This window comes from Lissotriton helveticus, chromosome 3_1 (assembly GCF_964261635.1).
Source record: "Lissotriton helveticus chromosome 3_1, aLisHel1.1, whole genome shotgun sequence".
In the NCBI taxonomy this organism is placed as follows: domain Eukaryota; kingdom Metazoa; phylum Chordata; class Amphibia; order Caudata; family Salamandridae; genus Lissotriton; species Lissotriton helveticus.
The window spans coordinates 1,951,959,180-1,951,983,702 of record NC_136061.1 but is presented as its reverse complement, the minus strand read 5'-3'; positions in this window follow the sequence as shown (position 1 = coordinate 1,951,983,702).

Here is a 24,523-nt window from a genome sequence, read left to right as displayed (position 1 = left end):
ATATCGCGCACCCGCAATCCACTGCTGATCATGTCACATATTACATCATTCATGACATGGTCAGTGACATCACTGATGACATCACTGATGACATCTCAAATGACATCACTGATGACATCACTGATGACAACATCCAGTGACTGTATGTTTCTGTAAAGTTAAAATATGTCTTACATATTGAAGAATGAGTGGATGTATAAGTGTCTGGATGAAGGATTTAGTAGGTGCGTGACTGACTGTATGAGTGAGTGATTAAATGTGTCTCACTGAATGCATGGGTTAGTGACTAAACTGTCTTAATTTGTGCATCATTATGTCTGTTGTGATGTAAACTGCTGCATGTGTTGATCATTAGCTATACGAGAGGCTATATGTGTTATTAATTGGTTGCCCAAGTATTTCTATGGGAGATTGAGTTTGTGTTGGGGTGGCTGGAAGGTGTGTGACTCTGTGCATAGATGTGTGAGCAGTTTATTCACTAGGTGTATGAGTTCAAGAGTGCATGTGGAAACAGCTACATGGGCAGTTGACTGTGTGCATGAGTGTATTGATGAGTGAATGGATATCTCAATGCTACATGTCATAGTAAGTACATATGTAAAACACAGTACATGTGAGAGTTGGCATATATAAATAACTGTGCATGAGAGCCACTGAATGAGTGAGTGGTTGTATCGATCATTGTGAACTTGTATCAGGGATTGTATAAGAGAGTAAATATGTGTTAGTATATGTTTCAATAAGTAAGGTGTGTATAACTGTATATTGAAGAAATGGAGGTGAGATTGTTTCTTTGCATGACTGACTGGGTGTGTGAGTAACTCCATGGATGAGTGGCAGTGTGTGAGTGTCTGTATACACTGAGTGTATCTAAGGTTATATTAGAGTCTGAAGAGGTTTATCGTATTAGCACAAGAATGATGTCATTTGAGATGTCATCAGTGATGTCATCAGTGATGTCACTGACCATGTCATGAATGATGTAATATGTGACATGATCAGCAGTGGATTGCGGGTGCGCGATATATAGTTAGTGCAACTAACTATATATGGAATTTCAATGGTTTTGTGTGAGTAAAATAAGGTTTTTTAAATGCTAATTCCTAACTATATATGGTCTATAACCTATGGTTTTTTCAGTGAATTTTCAAGGTTTTGTAAATGCTAATTCTAACTATATATGGTCTATAACCTATGGTTTTTTCAGTGAATTTCAATGGTTTTTTAATAGCAAATATCATAAGCTGTCGAATGTCAAGTACGTGGTAAGTAAAAACATTTTCGTGTTTATGCACACTGATCTGCTTTGAATGCTGCCCCCCACCCCTCATTTCTATTAGGAGTACTCTCTCTTTGCAGATAGTGAAGGGTAGTTAACGCAGGCCTTTGCCCCCGTTGTAATCCGTCGTGCCTGCTTCTCTCTCCATTTGATTGATTGTTCTCTTTGGTTTCATTCTCTATTTACAAACAAGCACAGAGTCGCAATACTCTGTTTAGTCTTTGCAGATAGCGAAAAATCGTGTAAAAAAACAAAAGGAATCGAGCAAAATCAGTAGGCCACTAATGGGATCTCTTTTTGACCTCTGTAAAACAGTTTCAATCGGGTCGGGGACAATCGATATTTGCCCGGCGGTATTGCCTCTGTGACCCTCTAGTTATTTAAAATAATGAAGAGGCAGGCGCTGGAGACTGGAAAGCAGGAAACAAGGTTTTTTATTCTCTCCGGAGGAGAACACAACGAAACGGACAGAAGGTATCGTTTCTGAGGTGCTCTAACTGTATTTCTGAGGCCTGGCCTCTTATATCCACATTTATGACTTTATTGCAGATTACACATACATGTTAAAGCTTTGATGTGCGGAAAAGACATTCTCGGAACTCCCCTTTGGGCCCGTTCCCACACACATTTACAGTTAAAGTCCCCACGCCTAGTCACAACAGGTGATGAGCATCGCGCAGCTGGATAATCCGCCGATTCACGGAATGTGGGGAGTCTGATCGGATCTCATGGGGTGGGGGGGCTTTGATCAACCCGGGGATTCTTTGATGGGGGAAGCTTTCTATTGCACGGGGAGGGGCAAGGATGGTATCGGCAGAGCTGGGTGTCGGCTTGGGAACGGGGAGGACAAAACGGGCTCACGGGGAAAAAAAGGGGGTTTGCATCTAAGGGCCGGAGATCATGAAAGGAAAGCAGGGAGGTGTCGCGCTGGGAACAGGATGAGGGCCGGGGGCAGAGCAGCGCCGAAGAGGGGTTTATGACTCAAGGCAGGTGCAAGCAGGGGGTGGTCAGCGTGCAGGCTTAGTGAAGGCAAAGGGCTATGTCAGGGGCCAGCGGCATGCAAAAGGGTTTGTTCTGATCGGGACATCTTAAAATGGCGGGCGCGTACGACAAAGTGTGGCATCAGGGGAAGAGGCAAGATGGCCAGATAATGTTCACCAAAACGCACTAATTTTCCACAGTTCTCCCTTTAACATATTCAAGACATCTTGCTGGTTCATTTTCTACTCGGGTCTATTGTGGTGGGCATGAGAAAGAAGACCGGTAGGAACCCTAGAAAAAGAGTTGTAAACAATACATTTTGAGGTTTCTAGTTTTTAGGAGGCGCACCTATTTGATAAACTTTGATAAATTTGTTCAGCAGGGAAAGTCATAGGAATGAAATACAAAAACGGCGAGCAGCAAGTACATATCATAACGTGAACTGGCAGGTTAATACATATTTCAGATTCGGTTTGGAGCAGGATCAATACAATGGCGGCTGGAGAGAGATGAGGCCAAAAAAACGGTGATTGAGGATGTCAAATGTTCGAAGTTTACGAGTTCTCATTGTTCTTTGTGGTCTTTCGTTGGCGCTGTTGAGCACCGGCGGTGGAGCTACAAGTCCAGCTCTGTTCTAAGTTCTGCGTTGCAGGGCACGACCCCTTTCCTCGCGTTTCTGGTCGGAAAGGTCCTTTTCGCCCTGTGTCCTTTGAGGTGATTGTCAGAAAGTTCCGATGGAAGAAGAGCGTTCAAAACAGTCCATAGGGTAGGTCAGAGGAAAAAAGGGGGGGATGGAGCAAGGCCAAATTAGGAACAAACCAGGGGAACGGGAGACTTCAAATAGGCGGGCGTGTGACGGAATTCAGAGAGCGGGGACTTGTCGACAGGCACTGGACGTCGAGCAGGGGCATCAGGTCGACCCTTTCTTTTCATGCCGTCGAAAACAGTGCCTCGTCCTGCAGCTCTTTTCAGTCGTGGTCTCGCCTTGGCTAATGTCGCAGGTGTCCCTTAGTCTGCAGTCAGGCCTCGTGCTCCCACATCCGGTCCTTCTCTCCTCCAACGGCAGTACCCTTAAACAAGTTTGAAAAGACAGTCTTTTAGAAAAATTTGCGGATGAAGATAATCAAAAAGTCTATTTCTCTCCCAGCTCCAGGCAAAGAATGAAAATGTCCGTTAATTTTAACGTTCACAACTGGCATATGAATGACCGGTGGCGGACCTGCTGGATTTACTATGACTTTCCTTCATAATCATTTATTACAGGCATGACAGTTCATCTGATGGTATCCCACCTTCGGGATACAAATCTGGCAAAGATATGCCGTTCTCTAGAGTTTCACATTTACAAAAGGGTACAGTGAGTCGTCAACATGGTACTACACAGGTATTTTGCTGAGAGACGAACATGGCTAAACATTTCCTTTCTATCGGTGCATCCTGTTTTTCAACTACTGCGGGGTTCATTTTGACGATTTCTTTACCTTGGTCTAGTCTGTTAACCTTGTAAAACATCATTCTGGGTCCTACGTAACCTTTTACAGCCCGGTACTTAACTAGGAAGGACAGGGGTTTTATGGGAAACAACCAGGGACATAGACAGGGGAGGTAGCGGGGGTGATCGTTTTTCTGGTTTGGGTATTGCGATGATTCGGGGAGGGGAGGGTCGCGTATTCTGAGGTCCTTGTTTTTATACTATGGGAGCCGTTGACATGTAGTTCCCTTATTTTCGGGCCAGATTAGGGAACCTCTGTCGTCTTACCTGTCCTTTCCCTTACGGCCCAGCCTGGGTTCATTGACTTCTATCGGAAAAGGAGAGGTAATGACGCGGCCTCAGGGTGATTGTATTAAAGACAAATGTTTGTGCAAATACTGACGGTATTTGAAGCCAATTAGGTGGTGTGCTAGGGGCGGCAATCTGCCAATTTCGGGGCTAACCACTCGGGGGAGTGGTAGTGCAAAAATAGAGAGAGAGAGAGAGAGAGAGAGAGAGAGAGAGAGAGAGAGAGAGAGAGAGAGAGAGAGAGGGAGAGAGAGAGAGAGAGAGAGAGAGAGAGAGAGAGAGAGAGAGTGCAACGGCAGGCTAAATAGTGCACGTGCAACGGAGAGGGCGGCAGTGCATTCAAGAAAGGCTATTTAGTGCATTACACAGTAAAGGGTATTCACGAGTCCACGGTAGAATCTTGTAATCATGCAGTTTGAGCATTAGGCAGGGTAGAGGGGACGTGCTTTGAGAAAAGGAAAGAAGAAAAAGGAGGTACCATTTTGTCGCACTTTCTCGCATTCTCGGTCCTTTGACCAGTTGGGTCAACGCCTCAGTCACACACACACACACATTCCCTCACAGTTTCGCATCATACGTGACGTGGGTTCATTCGTCCGGTCTGGTTTAAGGGTGATCACTTTTTATCAGGTTGTGCTAATTTTTCGGGTTTGTTCGATACGTGAGTAGTTTGCAGGCGTGCTTAGACACCACCCCGCGGCGCTAGTCCGTTTCGCGTATTTAGACGTGGCAAGGTCTCAGATCTTCGCCACACCTTGGCTGTAATCTCTGATGTAACCTGCAGAGGGAGGAAAAAAGGGGGGGGGGTGGGGGAGACAGCATTCGCGCGCATTCAAATACATGGATTCATAAGTCCTTTACTTACCCTTTACTCGTCTTTCCTCCTTGGGGCAGGGTCCCCGGGGATATGGTTTTCGGAGTCGGGGGGGGTAGTGTGTTCATGTAGGGCGTGTGCGGGGAAACATAAAAAGGAAACCAGAGGGGCCTAGTGCGAGGTATCTAGTCAAAGGGTATATCTCACTATCGGGATCCTTAAACCTCTTTCAACGCCTTGGCATTCTAAAGTTCTTCGGTTCTTGGGTCCCTGCTACTTTGGAACGTTGTACTTTACAATATTTACATTATTTCATTTCACCCTCCTTTTACATTCCCTCATTTACACCATTCGTTTTACCCATCCTTGGAAGTCACGGTCTTCCTCTACGCGAGAGTTCATGAGTCAGTCGCGTACTTTTAAGACGGAGTGTCGTGTTGTCGATCCGATCCGTCCTCCAGGGCTGGGCAACCATCTTCCTTTAACCTTAAAGAGAGAGCAGAGTAGGGTGCACAGAAAAAGAACTTTCCTACCCATCCCATATTGTTTTAAAATAAAGCATGCAATACCCGTTCATAGTTTCAAAGACTTTATTTTGCAAATTCATTTCAGCATATGGATTAGGAGGGTGTGGTCGTATTTGGTCGGTCGTGGCAATGGCTAAAGTGCGTACAGTGGGGGGGTGTCGTTTGCAACAGTAAAAACATCGGAAAGTTTTACTCATTCATTTGTAAGAGACTAAAACGTCTATTAATTGGCTGGGGGTTTGGGGGCATATATTTTCATAATTTAGAAACATAATCATAACAGTTGTAATCAGATTTCCTATATGCATACCGTACGTATGCATCGTAAATGAGGTTTACATCAGTTATAAAGATATAATACATTGTATATTCGTAGTCAACATTTGTAACGGGGATCTTTTCATACTGTTCGTCGAGTGAGCTCTCCTTGTCTTTTCTAGCCAGGTGTACAAAGGATCACAAAAATCTCAGAACATCAAGTTTATATTAGTGCGAAGGAACACCACGAGGTGTTCGTAAGTTCCGATTGATACCAGCGCCATTTTGGGCGGGGCCGGCACAGTCCGGAAGCAGCTTCAGGGGGAAATGTTTCCATTACTGGCAGTTTGGACCAGAGTCCTTTTCGGCAGTTCTAGAATTCACGCTAACAGAAGGTGTGGCAATGTCATGTTTGTTTCGTTGGCGATCGAAGCAGCCGTCCCTTACCGGAAACCTGCAGAGGCCGAAGGCTCCGCCGGGGACCTTTGTATGATCTTCAAGGCTGCGGAGATGCTGTCGGAGATGGGGGGTCGTGCTCCATGGGACAAATGTTCGAGTTGTATGGCTGGCCAAAGTTACTCTAGTGGCCGGGGCCCGCCTTCCAGCGGATCCAGACGCCATTTTGAGGCCCTACAGGGGCCACTCTCGTCGAGTTTGCAAGAATGGAAGAGACCCTTTGGAGTGAAGGGAAGAGGTCCCTGTTTTGTGAGAGCGGGACGTTCAGCTGGGGTGCAGCTGTGATGCCCCCACCTGGGGGGGCGCGAGGGAGACTCGTTCACATCGTCTCCTTCTCCCGGTGCACTCCATGCCGCTCCTTTTCATCGCCCTGCATGAAGGCCTCTCCACATCCGGTGTTCCCCAAGCGTCACCATTGTACGTTCGGTGCTGCGCAAATACTGGGGTGCCACCATTGTGTGTTCGGTGCTGCGCAAGTACTGGGGTGCCACCATGGTGTGTCCGGTGCTGTGGAAGTATGGGCACCATCGCCTGACTGGGGGTGTTCGGCGCCGGGCTGGGGGCTGGGAAACCTCCTACCGGTGGAGGTGGGAGAGGCTCGTCCGCGTCGCCTCTCCCTCCCAGCCCAACTTGGACAAATTGTTGTGGAGGTACGTGCAGGACATCCCGCCGTCCAGGACTGCTGCGGCTGTGACGGAAGAGAAAAGGAAGAGGTGCCTCGCTCTCCTCTTGACATGTGGCGGGACTACCTTAGTCTTTCCAGGCCCGTTGCGGCCGGCCAAGGAGACATGTGGCGGGACTACCTGCAAATGCCCAGGCTGCGGGCTCCCGCCTCTCCTCCGGCTCCCCCATACGTTAAGATTTCCTGACCAAGAGTTGGCGGCGGGGCTCGCCTTATATGGGTTGCCGTTGGTTGGGCGTAGCCGTAACCCTGCCCTACTTTGGAAGGTTCCAGAATGGGGGGGGGGGGGCGAATGTTCTGTTTGACTTCCATTTTCTACAGTTTATCGTTATTATTCCTTGTTTGTTGTGTTAAATTAAAAGTTCAAGTTTATTAATGTTCTACGGATTTTGTTTTATCGTTTCTTTCTTTCCAGGTTGCTTTTATGCTAAGTTTCTGCTAACAGGGGTCGAGTAACACGGAAACACGTGTAGAGGGGTGACGCAGATTTGTACATTACATACACACGAACTCAGACGGGGGACAGTACAAGTACGACATACAAAGACCCAAGACAAATATAAAAACAGTTATTGGTCATAATTATCTCTTTCCGTCCGTGAATTTTAAACGAGGCTGGGTTCCCGTCTTGACATTGGCCGACCTAGGAGAACTTGATCATGCCGCTGAGATTTTCCTGGCGAAATCTGTGCCATCGGGCATAATCAAACGTGGTAGTTCTGTCTGGTCCGTCTATGTAAGTCGGGTTCTTCTCTGTCTCGCGCCTTTTCTCGTACTGTCAGTCTGTCGTTCTTGTCGGCCCTTTGCCTTTACTCACGCTCAGTAGAGTCGGGCATTGGGCTTTCCAGTGTCCGACATACCTACAAAAAGCGCATTGGTCTGACCCTAAGTCTGGTCGTCCTTTGTATAGTGTCGGGGGATAAGTTGTGGGTAGCGGTGTCCTGGGGTTGTCCTGTCGGTATATTTCCCTACTTGGTTTATCCTCGTCTTTTCTCTGTCGTCTCGTAGCCTCTCTGCGCCACATACCGAGACTGTCGAGCATAATTGGCGTCGTCTTATTATTTCGAAGGGCTATTTCTAACGTTTCTATTTTATCAAGGTCAAAGGATCCTGCCAGTGGCCACTGTTTGTCTTGGCTATCTTCGGTATACCTGTGCCATAATTTATTATAAGCTATGGTGACTAACCCATAGTTTATGAACATGTCCTTATTAGGGGTGCCTTCTAGTGGAGCCATATGGTCCACCTCTAACACCCGGTCCGGGCTAAACAGGCTATTTATCAATGGGGAGAAGACAGACATGACGGCTCGTAACGAGGGACTAAAAAGTCAGCACTGCCTATCTTATCACTAGGTGCAAAGACTAGACAGAATATTTCTATTCTACGTTGTTTGCAGGCAGTGAATACCTCATGGATCCAAAAAAAACCAATAGACCAACAAAATAACAATGGGGAGAATGAGTAGGACCGCAAAGATCTGCGTTACCTACCCTTTTCACTATCTGCAAAAAGGATGGTCTCTTCCCTGCTTGCAGACAGAGAATCTCCAGGAAACAATAGTTTGTGAACAACAGTTCAGTTTCAAGCAATTATTGAGTGGGGGAGAAAAAGAACAAGCACGGCTGCTACCCTACTTATCCTCCACTGCTTGCAAAGGGAGAGAGAGCCTGTTGCTTCTCCGTTTGCAGACAGTGAATCTCTAAATAAAAATAAACAAGGCAATACTAGTATTTTTGAACAATCAAGCAATCAAAACAAATTCTTTCGCAACTTGTCGTGGCAACACGACCTTACCCGGACCATGTGGACAGTTTCTTGTCTTCCGAATCCAGCGCCCGATCGTCCTCTTTTTCTCGTATTTCTCACGGCACTCCTGATGGTTCCCAGTCAGGACCGTAGATCACTCGAGAGAGGTCTGTTCGGAACTAGTGAAGTTCGGATGATCGGCTGCCAGACGAGGGTCTATTGGGCAAGAGCTCTCCCGATCGTTGCAGTCGTTCACTCTGTCGTCGGGACCTCTCCCACTGGATCCACGAGTCGCTGATGGGCCCCACGCTTGGGACGCCAATTGTAAAAACAGTTTCAATCGGGTCGGGGACAATCGATATTTGCCCGGCGGTATTGCCTCTGTGACCCTCTAGTTATTTAAAATAATGAAGAGGCAGGCGCTGGAGACTGGAAAGCAGGAAACAAGGTTTTTTATTCTCTCCGGAGGAGAACACAACGAAACGGACAGAAGGTATCGTTCTGAGGTGCTCTAACTGTATTTCTGAGGCCTGGCCTCTTATATCCACATTTATGACTTTATTGCAGATTACACATACATGTTTAAAGCTTTGATGTGCGGAAAAGACATTCTCGGAACTCCCCTTTGGGCCCGTTCCCACACACATTTACAGTTAAAGTCCCCACCCTAGTCACAACAGGTGATGAGCATCGCGCAGCTGGATAATCCGCCGATTCACGGAATGTGGGGAGTCTGATCGGATCTCATGGGGTGGGGGGGCTTTGATCAACCCGGGGATTCTTTGATGGGGGAAGCTTTCTATTGCACGGGGAGGGGCAAGGATGGTATCGGCAGAGCTGGGTGTCGGCTTGGGAACGGGGAGGACAAAACGGGCTCACGGGGAAAAAAGGGGGTTTGCATCTAAGGGCCGGAGATCATGAAAGGAAAGCAGGGAGGTGTCGCGCTGGGAACAGGATGAGGGCCGGGGGCAGAGCAGCGCCGAAGAGGGGTTTATGACTCAAGGCAGGTGCAAGCAGGGGGTGGTCAGCGTGCAGGCTTAGTGAAGGCAAAGGGCTATGTCAGGGGCCAGCGGCATGCAAAAGGGTTTGTTCTGATCGGGACATCTTAAAATGGCGGGCGCGTACGACAAAGTGTGGCATCAGGGGAAGAGGCAAGATGGCGCAGATAATGTTCACCAAAACGCACTAATTTTCCACACCTCCCTAAAATAGAAACATTAGGAACAACCTGTTGATAATACCAATGTGTATGTACATAAGCGGCGTTCATTTGTGTTCACAGTACCCCTTGTTGATTGTTTGAATCGAGCATTGAATTGTTCGAAGTTGGTTCTCTTAAGAATCTTCTCTGCCTGCAAACGAGGAAGAATAGGAATATTCTCTCTCCCTTTGCAGATAGTGAAGGGTAGGTAACGCAAACCTTTAACACGTCGTGCCTATTTCGTTCCTCATTGATTGATTGTTTCCCCAAACATTGACTGTTTGGGAATTGGTTCTTTTTGGAGGTATTCCCTGTGTGCAAATATACGTAGGAAAATCTTTGCAAATAGTGAAAGGGTACGTAATGCGGAGCTTTCTCCCCCGTTGTAATCTGTCATGCCTATCTACTCCCCACTGATTGATGCACCTGTTTCACCCGGACCATTTACTAGAGATACGTCATCTGGCCCGACCAGAGAGCACCCCTAGTGAAAAGGACATATGCAATAATAACGAAGTGATCACTGTATCCTGTTAACAGAAACTTTAGCATGAAACAACCTGGAAAGAAAAGAATAGGAAAACGAAAATCAGTAGGCCACTGATGAACATGAACTTTTATTAAACAACGAACAAAGAAACGATAACATAACGTAATGATAAAACCTATTAATGTCCTAGAAACAAGAAAACGTTAGAAATATGCCAGTGGTGAGAGACCAGAAAAACAGTAAGAGAAACCAAATCACCCCTCGCTGTCCCACCGCCTGCCACGCCAAAAAAATCGATAGACTAGGGAAAATGCAAGTCAGTAGAACATCCGCCCCCTCTCTGGAAACTTCCAAGGTGGGGCAGGGTTGCGGCTACGCCCAGCCGGGAGCAGCCCATATAAGGCGGGTCCTGCTGCCACGCCCCGGCCAGGAGATCCTAACGTAGGGTGTAGCCGGAGGAGAGGCCGAGGCCAGCGGGACCCGGCCAGGGGATTGCCTTTACAACGCTGAAGAGTTGCAGGGGGGGAATGTCTCCTCGACCCTCCCCTCTCTCTCCCAGTCCGGCCGCGGTGGCCCTTGAGAGTTTCAGGTAGTCCCGCCACATGCTCTTCCAGTCCGGCCACCAACGGTCGGGGGGCCGAGGCCGACGGGATCCGGCTGCAGCCGATAAACCAAGGAACCCGTTCATGGGGCCAGAGCCAGGGGCGTCCGGCCGACATCCACCGGAAGCCCGGCCCAAAGACGGACGGGACATTTTTTCTTTTCTCCTTCGTAATAGCAGCGGCAACACGCCAGGCACCACTTCTTTCTTCAAAAATGGCTTTGACAACACTGGGGGGGATGTCTTGCACATGCCTCCGACCCCCCCCCCCCGTCCTCATCGCCACCGGCCATAACAAATGTCAAGCGGGGCGCCGTGGGGTGCACTGGGAGGGAGAGACGGTGCGAACAGGCCTCTCCCGCCTCCTCAGGTGAAGGCTTCCCAGCTGCACCCTCAGCGCTCCAGGCGCCCCGAAAAGGGTTCGTCCACTGTGGCGATGCTGCAACGTCTCGCCCGGCAGGGTGGAGCCCGTCCGCTCATGTGACCCCGCGATCGCCGGTAGCTGCCGAACTCTCAAAATGGCGATCGACCTGGCAAGAGCGGGCCCAGCATGAAGAAATGGCCCGGTCACTGGTTGACTCCACCACCGTAGTCCTCCACAACCTTGAAGATTCTAGAGGAGCCGCGGGAGTCTCCGACCCCCGATGGGGAATGACTGCCATGATCGCCCGTGGAGTGACGAAACTGTATCCGCGGGACGTCGGCGCTCCCATGCTGGCGCCAGCCTCACTTTGAATTACTAGAATCCTGCAGACCTCAGTTCCGGTGAAAGCACAGTGTGACCCGGTAGGAAAAATTGTTGCACCCCCTCCCCTTTTTGAGTGATAGTTCAAACCACCGATCCTTTCCTTTGCCCTTTTAACGGAACTTTGGACTGCCTCCCCCTCTTTTACATTTTCTAGAGAAATCAAAACATTAACCACTACATTACCATAGCAGTTGACACCAGAACTGTTTTCAATTTGAAAACCAACAACATCTTCAACAGAATCCTTTTTGTTTCTGCTGTGACCCTGCTACAGCACAGGCATTGTCCCCAGCAGTAATTCTGCAATGCCGGTAAGAATAGCTGTGGTGCCTACTGGACTCACTCACCCCAGCGGCGCCCCACGCCGTTATTTGCTGGGCGGCAACTTACTAGACATCACTTTCGTGCCATCTAGATTTCAGCGCGTTCTGCTGCCTTGGAACGATTCGCACAACAGACTGCTACTGACGACCCACCCCCAGGCAACATCTTCTGAATTTTCATAATTTGAAAGAACTAGTAACATGTCCTCATCAGGAATTCAAAAGAAATTGCCACGGTCTCTTCGTTGTTTAAATGTTTTTACTGTTTTTGTTTTGTTGTATATATTTATATGTTATTAAAGTTTTATATTCCTACTACTTTGTTGGAGTGCTATATATTTTTTATGTGACACATAATTGTAAAAACTTTGATGTACAAAGAGTCATTCCTGGAATCTTCCGCTTCAGGCTCGGTCCCCTCCCCAATCACAATACAGGATGGTTTTCAGATAGTAGGAACACGTGTGGTGTGACGGATCTCATCGGGTGTGGGCCTTGATCTACTATAACTCCTTTGAGAGGGGTGATTCTTTACAGCTGGAGCCATAAACTACATCTGCAGGGCTAGCTGATAGCCTGGAAAATCGGACACAGAGGAAGAGGAGTGTCAGAGGGTGCGGTAGTGAATAGGGCGAAAGGGAGGTGTCGGGCGGGCACAGAGTGTGATTCTCAGGGAAGAGCAGCGCAGATGGGGGGAGGTTTATTGCCCATGCATAAGACAGAGAGCGGGGGTGACCAGTGCCTGGGGAAGATGCTTGCGAGGGTGGGGAGCCATGCTACGAATCGACAGCGTGCAGAGAGTGGGTCTGGTCAAGGCATCTAAAATGGCTGCCGTGCACGACAAAAGTGTGGCATTTCAAAAAAGGCAAGATGGCGCAAACAATGTTTTTCAACACTTCCTCATTTCCTTCGAATCGAACGTTAACAGACGTTGGTGCATATTACCAAAGTTAAGCGATATTTATCGCTAACGATGCTTACCAACGAATTTTTTACCGCTAAGCATCGTCAGAAATTATCGAAGATAAACCTTGCTATTATCAAGGTTTATCGCAAAAGCGATAAAAAACGGCCGCAATGCATGAATATCGCTAAAAAGTCAGCGATATTCATGCATTACCGAGCTAATGCTCTTAGCCATGTTATCCACCTCCCATTGGATAACATGGCTAAGAACTGCTCAGGGCAGGTGTTACTTTTTGGAGATATTCGCGCTTAGCGCGAATATTTTCAAAAGTTGGTAATAGGAGATATATATCTTGCATGTTGTAATGCAAATTATTGTGGTATATGGAACTCATACCATAATCTCTCAGGAAAGCAGAAACTGATCCTTTTGGGACCGCCTGAGAAGGCCTAGGGGGTGAGGGGTACTCTACTTTGCCCCCTTTTCACGTTCCGAACTATTTTATTTTACTCTCTTCTGTAATTACACAAAATAGCAGCGATAAGATGCATCAGAGACACACAGTGAGAGAAAGGAGGCCGGAGATGAAGAAGAGATGTCAAATACACATTGGAGATAATATAGTGGGAGAAGGGAAGTAAATATGAGTAAACTTACCATGTAACATAAAAATGTTGCACTCTATACTATAAGTCTCATTTTATACTACAATCACTTCGCTACAACCTCATAAATTAAAAATAAAAATGAATAATGTCTCAAACAATTTTTGATTTCTAAATATAAATTTATTCTTCAGAATTTTCTAAATTTGAAAGAACTAGTAACATTTCCTCATCAGCAATTTCCTCTTCAATCATCTCATCTGGAATCTCCTCATTAAAAGTCTGCAATGATGATTATTGTAACTCTATGGTCTCCAAACATTCGAAAAATTCGCCATCAACGGATTGATCAAAAAAATCATTCAAGTCATCTCCTCCTTGTGACAATATTTCATTATTGGTGCTGTCAATTTCAATCAATGTAGTGGAATCATTCAAGTCATCTCCTCCTTGTGACAATATTTCATTATTGGTGCTGTCAATTTCAATCAATGTAGTGGAATCATTCAAGTCATCTCCTCGTGACAATATTTCATTATTGGTGCTCTCAATTTCAATCAATGTAGTGGAATCATTCAAGTCATCTCCTCCTTGTGACAATATTTCATTATTGGTGCTGTCAATTTCAATCAATGTAGTGGAATCATTCAAGTCATCTCCTCCTTGTGACAATATTTCATTATTGGTGCTCTCAATTTCAATCAATGTAGTGGACAATTCAAAAGAAATTGCCACGGTCTCTTCATTGTGAGCCATTTTATTTTGAAATTGCTTGCTGTAAATTGCAGAAAAAAATAATCACTTTCATTTATCGTTTTTAGTAATACATAATATAAAACTAACTTTATCAAGTATTTAGTATAACAGAAGGACTGCAAATAAATAACAGAAAACATTTTTCAAATTATCTTCAAGTGTACAACATAGTTCCCCTTACAAATTAACAACTCACCTTTTTAAAAGTAGGAGAAGTGTTAGTACTGTGTAAATCAAACACCAGAAATTCACCACCAAAAATTCCTCACAAATGTACCTCAGACAGTAGTATCACAAAATGGCTGTGGTTTCCTCTCATTTGAGATATATACATAACCAATTAACTTTCATCACACACAAATACAAAACCAAAGTAACATTTTAATTGGTTCTAAATTTCAACACTTTCAAATGTGTTTTCCCCATGCAATTTTCCATAGGACATTTACATACGTCTACAGCCTGAATGGCTGAACGGAATTACACCAAACTTGGCAAAATGGTACATCAAACCTAAGAGGTCAGGAAGGATCTACTATGCCCCCTTATGGTCATTTGCCCCTTCGCTTTGGCCTCCTCTTGTCTCTCGATCCTACCGAGAGACAAGATGGCGGCCGCTACGGACTGTTTGGAATGTTGACAGACGCCGGAGAACCAATCAGCTTCGCAAAGCTCCGTAACGCGAAAAGTACGCGAAGCGGAGCGCTGTTACAGATATATATCTTTTTTTGAACGTTAATTTCTCAAAATCCACTGGAGCACATATATTGAGACCTAGCAAAGGCACATCGGGCTACCAGTCCCTAATATTTTGCCAAGTTTCGTGCAAATCCATTCAGCCGTTCGATTATTGACATTTAGATACGTCTACAGCCTGAATGGCTGAACGGAATTACACCAAACTTGGCAAAATGGTACATCAAACCTAAGAGGTCAGGGAGGATCTACTATGCCCCCTTATGGTCATTTGCCCCTTCGCTTTGGCCTCCTCTTGTCTCTCGATCCTACCGAGAGACAAGATGGCAGCCGCTACGGACTGTTTTGAATGTTTACAGACGCCGGAGAACCAATCAGCTTCGCTTCACAAAGCTCCGTTGCGCGAAAAGTACGCGAACTGGAGCGCTGCCCGGTCCGCTGTTACAGATATATATCTTTTTTTAAACGTTAATTTCTCAAAATCCACTGGAGCACATATATTGAGACCTACAAAAGGCACATCGGGCTACCAGTCCCTACAATTTTGCCAAGTTTCGTGCAAATCCATTCAGCCGTTCGGGCTAAAAGTGAGGCCAACCGCCCTATGGAAAACTCAATGTTAAAAACACGTTTTGGGACCCCCCTTTTTTCTCGACCCCCCCTGGACGAACCCCCCCCAATTTTCAGGGGCTGCTCAGAAACAAAATGTGCCATTTTCCAGAAAATTTCAGCCAATTCCGTCCACAAACGCCAAAGTTATTAGACATAGAATTTTCAAAAATCCCATAGAGAAAAAATCCTAACTATATATACCTACTGGCGACCGCCAGTAGGTAATATATATGTATATATATATATATATATATATATATATATATATATATATATATATATATATATATATATATATATATATAATGAAAACGGAAGTCCTTGCTCCCTTGCTCACACAACAATAACACAGCCTTCCACCAGTTACATACACAGAGTGTAATGGCCATCGAAACAGGACTGCACAATTCCATTTTGGCAGACATCTTAGAATGTGTTATTTTACACACTTTCTATACTCTTGATGCCATATTTTAAAGCAACTCTTGTTATTCAATATAAAGTACATTCTAGTCATTTTCAGTTATTACTTTCGCCACAGTGGCATAATGTGCTGTTCTGTTTAATTACCCTTACTTTCTTTCGCCAAGTGGCTATATAGGGGTCAATTGTCTCTGGAGGTTTGCTGTTAAAAACATTAAATGAAAAAAACGTGAACTATAGTGAATAAATTATAACGTTACAAAGTGACGTGATCTCTTATTCTATCTTGTTACTGAGTCTTCCAGGTGACAGGTTCAATTGCTCGTGAAGTGCACGTGATATCTACTCTGAGCTCCCTGATGTCACCTGTTAGAGTAAAACAAACATACAATTACAATAGAATTCCTCTTCATGGTTAAAAACATATATACAGTTTTAAGCATTGACCAAAAGAACATTTAGACATATTAACCATTAGTTACTGCAATAACTGATGAGATCATATTGTGACTAATGATTATGAAGTAATCTTTTCAGATTCAGGGATCATACAGATGTACTACTAGCTCCTCATGATCATTATGACCATTAGGCTGTCTCGTTTCTAATTCAAGGATCCACTTGGATTCCTTCTTTCGCAGTTGTAGCTCTCTGTTACCCCCCCTCGGGTTCTGGTTCACCTGTTCTATTGCAAAATACGTTAATAGATTGCAATTCGAATTGTGGTGTTGGGCAAAATGTCTCGCGACAGGGTATTGTGGGTCCCTGTTCGTGATAGCCCTTAGGTGCTGCATCACTCTATTCTTTACCATCACGGTTGTACTCCCCACATATCTTTTTTGGCATGGACACTCAAGTACATATACCACATGTGTTGAGCTACATGTCAAAAATTGTCCAATAGTTTTCTTTTTATTCGTTCCATGAGGGATCTTGAACTCTTTTCTCATCGAGCTATATCTACAGGCTTTACAATGCCCACACGGGAAGAATCCCTCTAAGTTATGCTGATTTCTATCTCTGTATTCTGTGATATCTCCCCTCGTGATCAAGTCCCTCAAACTACGACTTTTTCTGTATGTTATTGCAGGTCTTACACTCAATCTGGGTCCAACAGCAGGGCTCTGCCAGTTTCGACGCGCCACCAGACCACGGGCGGTTCCCCTTGAAAATGAGCCGTAAAGAAATGAAGTAGCTGATCACGGTGGAACTACCGGCCCATGTCCTGGAATAGCCGCGAGGAGAAGACGGACCGCGAGCGGCGCCCGCTGAGAGACGAGCCGAACTAGCCTTGCAGCCCGACGGAGGACTTTCCGAAGGTAAGCCCAAGTTCAAAGTCGGAACTCCGACGGCAAAGCGTGGAGACGCCGAAACCGTCGGAGTGAAGGCAGAGATCGCGGGGGAGCCGACAGTTGTCCTGGGCTCTTGAAAAATGAATATCGGACCTCTGGGGGATAAAGCTTAAGTGTGAAGCCCAGGAGGAGCGCGTTTTGGAAAACATTTAAACGCGCGTCTTAAGCGGAAAAGACAACACCTTTCACGAGGGCATCTGGAACTCCTACTATTAGGAGGGAAGCTGGAAGGCACACAGTGCACGTTAAAACAACAACAAAGTATTGACTGTTAAAACGTGAACACACAATTTCAGGTGCTAATGTGCATTAACTGCAGCACCTGGTTAACAACGTTTTATAAGCTTGACAAATAACTTTAAGACATATCCATAAACATTTTTCGATAAAAAAAGAAACATGGATGATGACACTCAACGCAGACTTGCTGCTCAGTCACTATTAGCAAGAGCACCCGGTAAAGGACCTCAGCCTGGGACCCAGAAGCAAGTAGAAACTACCTTAATTGGAAAGTTGAGAAAATATGAGAAACTAAAGAAGAATGAAATATCCAAATGGTGGGAGGCAGTGTCCCTACAAGACTATGTGGATAAAAACATGATTCCCAGAGGGCTGAGAATATATATCACGCCCTCTCATGAATCTCCTAATCCACGCATGCTTGAGGAGTGGTTTGAGAACTCAACAAACAGCTCTAGAACTATGCTCTGCATCCTGGTGAAATATGCCTGGGAGGATAGAGATAGAATATTAAAAGAAATAACGGATATTGAAGATGAACTGAGGAATGAGACTGATCAGACAAGCATAAAGAAATATAAGGAAGATATGAAAACACGACTGAGCCAGCATGAGGAGGATATAAAGATAAGGAAACAAAGGAAACTGCATAGAGATTGCAATGATTACGACTCCGGTCGTATCCTCACGTACAGCAAAAAGTATGATCACATGTATGATCTAAAACAATCTACCCCAGTGAGTCGAACCCCTCAAATCCAAGATAAAGAAGCAGATATAGCAATAATAGAAGGATCGGACACAGATGGTTCCATACAGAGCACCAGCACAATTGCAGAAATGGAAATAATAACATCCAGACCGACGTATTTAGACGAATTCCGAGCGCTGAAGAGGGGGCAGCAGTCGGGAAGATTCTCACCCCCTCCAGCACAGAGAGGAAGAGGTACCAGGGGGAGACCACGGGGAAAAGCAAGAGGAGCAGGAAGAGGATCGGACGAAGCAAGCAGCGGAGACAAAGGAGGAAACAAAGTAAAAGTAAAAGGAGTGGAACGCGAGCCAATGGGAACCAGATTTGGGGGCTACAAGAAACGCAATCAATAATGGAAGACAAAGATATGGTAAATAAAACAATAGTAAATTTATCAAGTAGAGAACTAACAAATACAGAAAAGAATATTTTAAGCCTGGGACTCTCGTTCTGCCCAACAGAGATATTCAACTATAGCGAGACCAGAATAGACATTTTTCGCTTTATAAGAAAGCTGAAACTGGCGAAGTGGCATGCATTAAGATCAGATACTAGAACCTCTGCGGTGCATGAATGTATAGCCCCTAGTCAGCCTTCTCTTACTGTAGGGGATGCCAATGCTATTCAAGTAGCACATAGTTATGGAAGGAGATGGTATGAACGCATCTAACAGCAATGAGGAAATAGAGACATGGGATATAACCACAGGTAGAGCTGCCTTGACGAGTTTTAAACCCAAATCAGTATTTTTTCCTAATCTCCCTCATGACAATGTTGACACCTTTCATGATGTTACAACCAAGTCACTATTGAAATATAAACATCACCCTAGAGAAAAGGAAGGTGGCTTTAATTTGAATTTCAAACAAAGAAAAGCAATTGAATCCTTAGCGACTGATTCCTCCATCATAATACGCCCAGCAGATAAAGGGGGGAATGTGGTCGTACAAGACAGAACTATGTATATTGAAGAGGGTAGGAGACAGTTGGATAACAAAACATTCTACTGTAGGACTAATGGTGGAGTGTACAGAGATAATATCCTGACAATGTGGTCAAATTTAGCTAAATGGCAGGAGGAGGGCCTGTTATCATGGGAGGAATATGTGTTTCTGAAGAAAGACTACCCAAAATTGCCGATAATCTATTTCCTGCCCAAAATCCACAAGAACCCACTAGCACCGCCAGGGAGACCTATAGTGTCATCTATAGGTAGTGTCTATGAAAATGTCTCAAAATATGTCGAACATTTTCTGCAGGAATATGTAGGAAAACTCCCGTCATATGTAAAAGACACTCAGGACTTCCTGAATAAAATTAATGACTTACAGTGGAAACCAGAATACTTGTTGATGACAATGGATGTGAATGCATTATATACCATAATTGACCATAAACAGGGAATTGATGCATGCATGTATTATTTAAAAGAGCGTAACATAATGTACCTGGAACACACAAAAATGATAGGGGACATGATAAGAATATGCCTAAAAAATAATGTGTTCATGTTCAATGGTGAATTATACAAACAGACCACAGGGACTTGTATGGGTACAAATTTTGCGCCGAGTTTCGCGAATCTGTTCCTTGGAAAATGGGAAGAAGAAATCAAAACAGATCCCCGATACAGGCAGGCGTTTGAAAAAGTCAAAGTTTGGCTAAGATATATAGATGACCTGTTTGTGGTGTGGAGTGGCAATGATGTAGAAGCTGAAGAATTTGTAGAACAACTTAATATTAACAATTATAACATAAAGTTGACTCACTGTAAGGACAGACATAAGGTTGAGTATCTAGACGTTGAGGTAAGAGCAGAAAGAGACCGACTGACAACAAAATTGTTCCGGAAGGAAACTGCGGGCAATAGTGTCCTCCATGCTTTTAGTAGTCACCCAGACACCTTGAAATGGAGTATCCCCTACGGGGAATTGTTAAGAGCAAGGAGAAACTGCTCCAATACTGATGAGTACAAGCAAGAAAGTAAAAACATGGTACAGAGATTCAGAGAAAGAGGTTATCCCAAATGGGTTCTGGATAGGGCCTTATCGAGAATGGAAAGCGTCACAAGAGAAAAGACATTAACACCAAAGATAGTGGAAGAGAATGAGAATGAAACCACTAGAGTAATCCTCACGTACAATAAGGGGTCACAATATGTGAAGAAAATAATTACTAAAAATTGGAATATTTTGAAATGCGACCCTGTTGTTGGACCCAGATTGAGTGTAAGACCTGCAATAACATACAGAAAAAGTCGTAGTTTGAGGGACTTGATCACGAGGGGAGATATCACAGAATACAGAGATAGAAATCAGCATAACATAGAGGGATTCTTCCCGTGTGGGCATTGTAAAGCCTGTAGATATAGCTCGATGAGAAAAGAGTTCAAGATCCCTCATGGAACGAATAAAAAGAAAACTATTGGACAATTTTTGACATGTAGCTCAACACATGTGGTATATGTACTTGAGTGTCCATGCCAAAAAAGATATGTGGGGAGTACAACCGTGATGGTAAAGAATAGAGTGATGCAGCACCTAAGGGCTATCACGAACAGGGACCCACAATACCCTGTCGCGAGACATTTTGCCCAACACCACAATTCGAATTGCAATCTATTAACGTATTTTGCAATAGAAAAGGTGAACCAGAACCCGAGGGGGGGTAACAGAGAGCTACAACTGCGAAAGAAGGAATCCAAGTGGATCCTTGAATTAGAAACGAGACAGCCTAATGGTCATAATGATCATGAGGAGCTAGTAGTACATCTGTATGATCCCTGAATCTGAAAAGATTACTTCATAATCATTAGTCACAATATGATCTCATCAGTTATTGCAGTAACTAATGGTTAATATGTCTAAATGTTCTTTTGGTCAATGCTTAAAACTGTATATATGTTTTTAACCATGAAGAGGAATTCTATTGTAATTGTATGTTTGTTTTACTCTAACAGGTGACATCAGGGAGCTCAGAGTAGATATCACGTGCACTTCACGACCTGTCACCTGGAAGACTCAGTAACAAGATAGAATAAGAGATCACGTCACTTTGTAACGTTATAATTTATTCACTATAGTTCACGTTTTTTTCATTTAATGTTTTTAACAGCAAACCTCCAGAGACAATTGACCCCTATATAGCCACTTGGCGAAAGAAAGTAAGGGTAATTAAACAGAACAGCACATTATGCCACTGTGGCGAAAGTAATAACTGAAAATGACTAGAATGTACTTTATATTGAATAACAAGAGTTGCTTTAAAATATGGCATCAAGAGTATAGAAAGTGTGTAAAATAACACATTCTAAGATGTCTGCCAAAATGGAATTGTGCAGTCCTGTTTCGATGGCCATTACACTCTGTGTATGTAACTGGTGGAAGGCTGTGTTATTGTTGTGTGAGCAAGGGAGCAAGGACTTCCGAAACGCGTAACAGCAATAAACCGACACTGTGTGAATATCCATGCTTCTGAGAGCGCGTTATTACTTCTGTTTTCATTGAATGAAATTTCTGGCAGGGCTCTGCCAGTTTCGACGCGCCACCAGACCACGGGCGGTTCCCCTTGAAAATGAGCCGTAAAGAAATGAAGTATATATATATACCTTTGGCCATTTTTTGACTTCGTTGTCCCAGCCCCAAACTGTATAGAGAAACTGTCCCTTGTGTCCTTCCCCTTCTTGTTTTCATTGTAACCTATTGTTTATTGACTAAACCCTGAAACCCTTTTTAGTCATATCATTTTTTTATGTGGTTTAACAACATAGTTTTTTGTAAACCACACATAGGCTTTTTTGGACTCTGTCCCTATCGGCTGCATTTCTTCTCCCTGTTCATTACCAAAATCCTCATACTGAGGTTTTTTAGTCATCAAGCACACAATCATTTTATGCACTTAGTGACGGTTCTTTTTTGGATACTATCCTTCGAGTAATATTATCTATGGGTTCTGAATCAAATCTCCGTTAAGGGGAAAAGGAGGGCTTCCTCCGCAATTATGGGCACACTCAGACAAATTATCATTCAAGCATTATGCTTTAAATCATGTCATGACCAACTCGATGTTACTTAGGGCAGTATATTTGTATATTTGTGTATATATATGAAATGATTACGTTTTTTTATACGGAACTATTTTTTGTATGATTGAAAAAGCTTTTCTTAAATATACTGATGTATTCTTAAACATATGGATACATGTTTTTAAGCACTTTGCACTTTTTCCAAAATACAATAACTATTAACATTGCACACAAATGTGATGTGCGCATTTTTAATTCAATTTGCCCATGCACACATTTACTAAGATCTACGTTGGTCAAAAGCAGAAATTAATTACATATAAATTGTTGTGCTGAGTTTTTTCCTAAAAAATTGCAAAAAAATGTGCATGTATTAGACAGTAAATGTACTTTTCTTTCCCAGTATTATTCTTGAACTTTTGTGAATTCATGTATATATTTCATATACTTATCTTTACTCGAAGGAGAACTTTCAAAATGTATTTCACGTTTTTCTTTTATGTCTATTGTAATCACAGTCACGTGCTTTGGGTGCTAGCTGTCTTAATGGTCCGTTCAAGGTTTGAACGTTGTCATGTGATCAAGCCACGTTTGTGGTGAAACGCGTTATGGCTGACTAGCGAGGAATAAACGCTACTTTTGCACTTACTCTGGGTTCGTGTCTGCTTTCGTGGTATGCTGAGGAACTACTATCGGCATCCGAGTCTTTCAAGCGGCGCTTGGGATATATAACTGGTGAAGCTTCGACCAGTTACACACGAACCCCCAAACAACTTGTGGTAGCTGGTAAACTGAAGCCCGACTTCGAGCCACGGCACAGAGCCTTTTTTCTTTCAATCCGGGAGGATTATACCAGCGTTATCCCCCTGCAAGAAACAGCAAGGCACCTGGAACGCTCGCTTTTCCCGCGGTACCGGAGGGTGCACGGGACTACAAGCAGGACGTGAAAGGTAGGACCTCTTGAACATTGCGGGGTGTTTGGTGTGCGAAAATCCCTCGACAAACGAAAGGAGACTTACATCTTTTAGTTCGAGTGGTGTTTTCAAGTAAAATAAGCGTTTTCCTTTCTCAACAAAAACTAACATGTCGGCCGACACGTTAAAGGATCGAGAAGCGGCAGCCCAGGGAGTGTTCGTCAACACTGCCCAGGTTCGGGATCGCCCAGAACCATCGGGAAGCAACCATACCAAACCCGACGATACTTTAAAAAATAAAATGAAAACTTTGGAGAAGTTGATGCGGGGAGAGCAGGCCAAATGGTGGGAGCACAAATCTTTGACAAGCTATTTGGAATGTGGAAGAGTCCCGAGGGGACTACGGATTTTATTGGCACCCACTTACGAACAGCCTAACCCAGAATTAATGAAAAGATGGGCACAAAGAAACCTTGATTCATCTAGGGAACTGATAATCTTACTTGTGGAGTTTGCGGAAATCGATCGCATTGAGCTACAGAAAAAAGTGGTAGCTTTAACTGATGAAATAGCGCAAATGGGAACACCTGAAGAAATAAATAGCCTTAATGCGGAAATGACAAAACGCCTTAAGAAAGAAGAAGAAAAAATCAAGGCCCGCAAAGCCTACAAATTCCAGCGTGATCTCATAGACTATGAAAGCGGGCGCATTTTCACTTTTGCGCGTAAATTTGATTCTATGAAAAGCGGCAAAAATACAGGAAGAAACAAAAACAGAATGCAAGCGAGCACATCTAATGCTTCAAATGAATCCACTTTATCCAATTTCAGTTCGGCCGCTGAAAGTGAAAACGAAGGCAATGCAATCAGTAAAGTACCCACTGACCCCAAAGCGATTCCGTCACCAGGGGAGGAAATCATTTTTTTAGCCATGGATCGGCTATCAACCCTGCGACCAAGGAACCGACAGAATCAAGCTGCAAACGGAGAAACCGCAAACGCGGTCAAAGGCGGAAAGCAAGGAAACGCGCCAACAAGCAGCAACTACAGGGGCAAAGGAAAGGGCCGTTGGAACAACTAGCAACGGCAGACCACAATGGCAACTCGATTTCCTTCACAGACCGCAAGTCAGATGAAAACTCAAAAAATATAAAAAATACAAAAAATACCAAAAATTCTCTAGAAAAAACTGTCATTAATTTAACGGAAACGGTGTTAACCCAAGCAGAGACACAAATTCTATCCTTGGGACTCTCTTTCTGCAAAGAATCAAGCTTTGATTATGCCACCACTCGGATGGATGTGTATCAGTTCATTAGAAAACTTAAATTGTGCAAATTTCACACCATCAAGC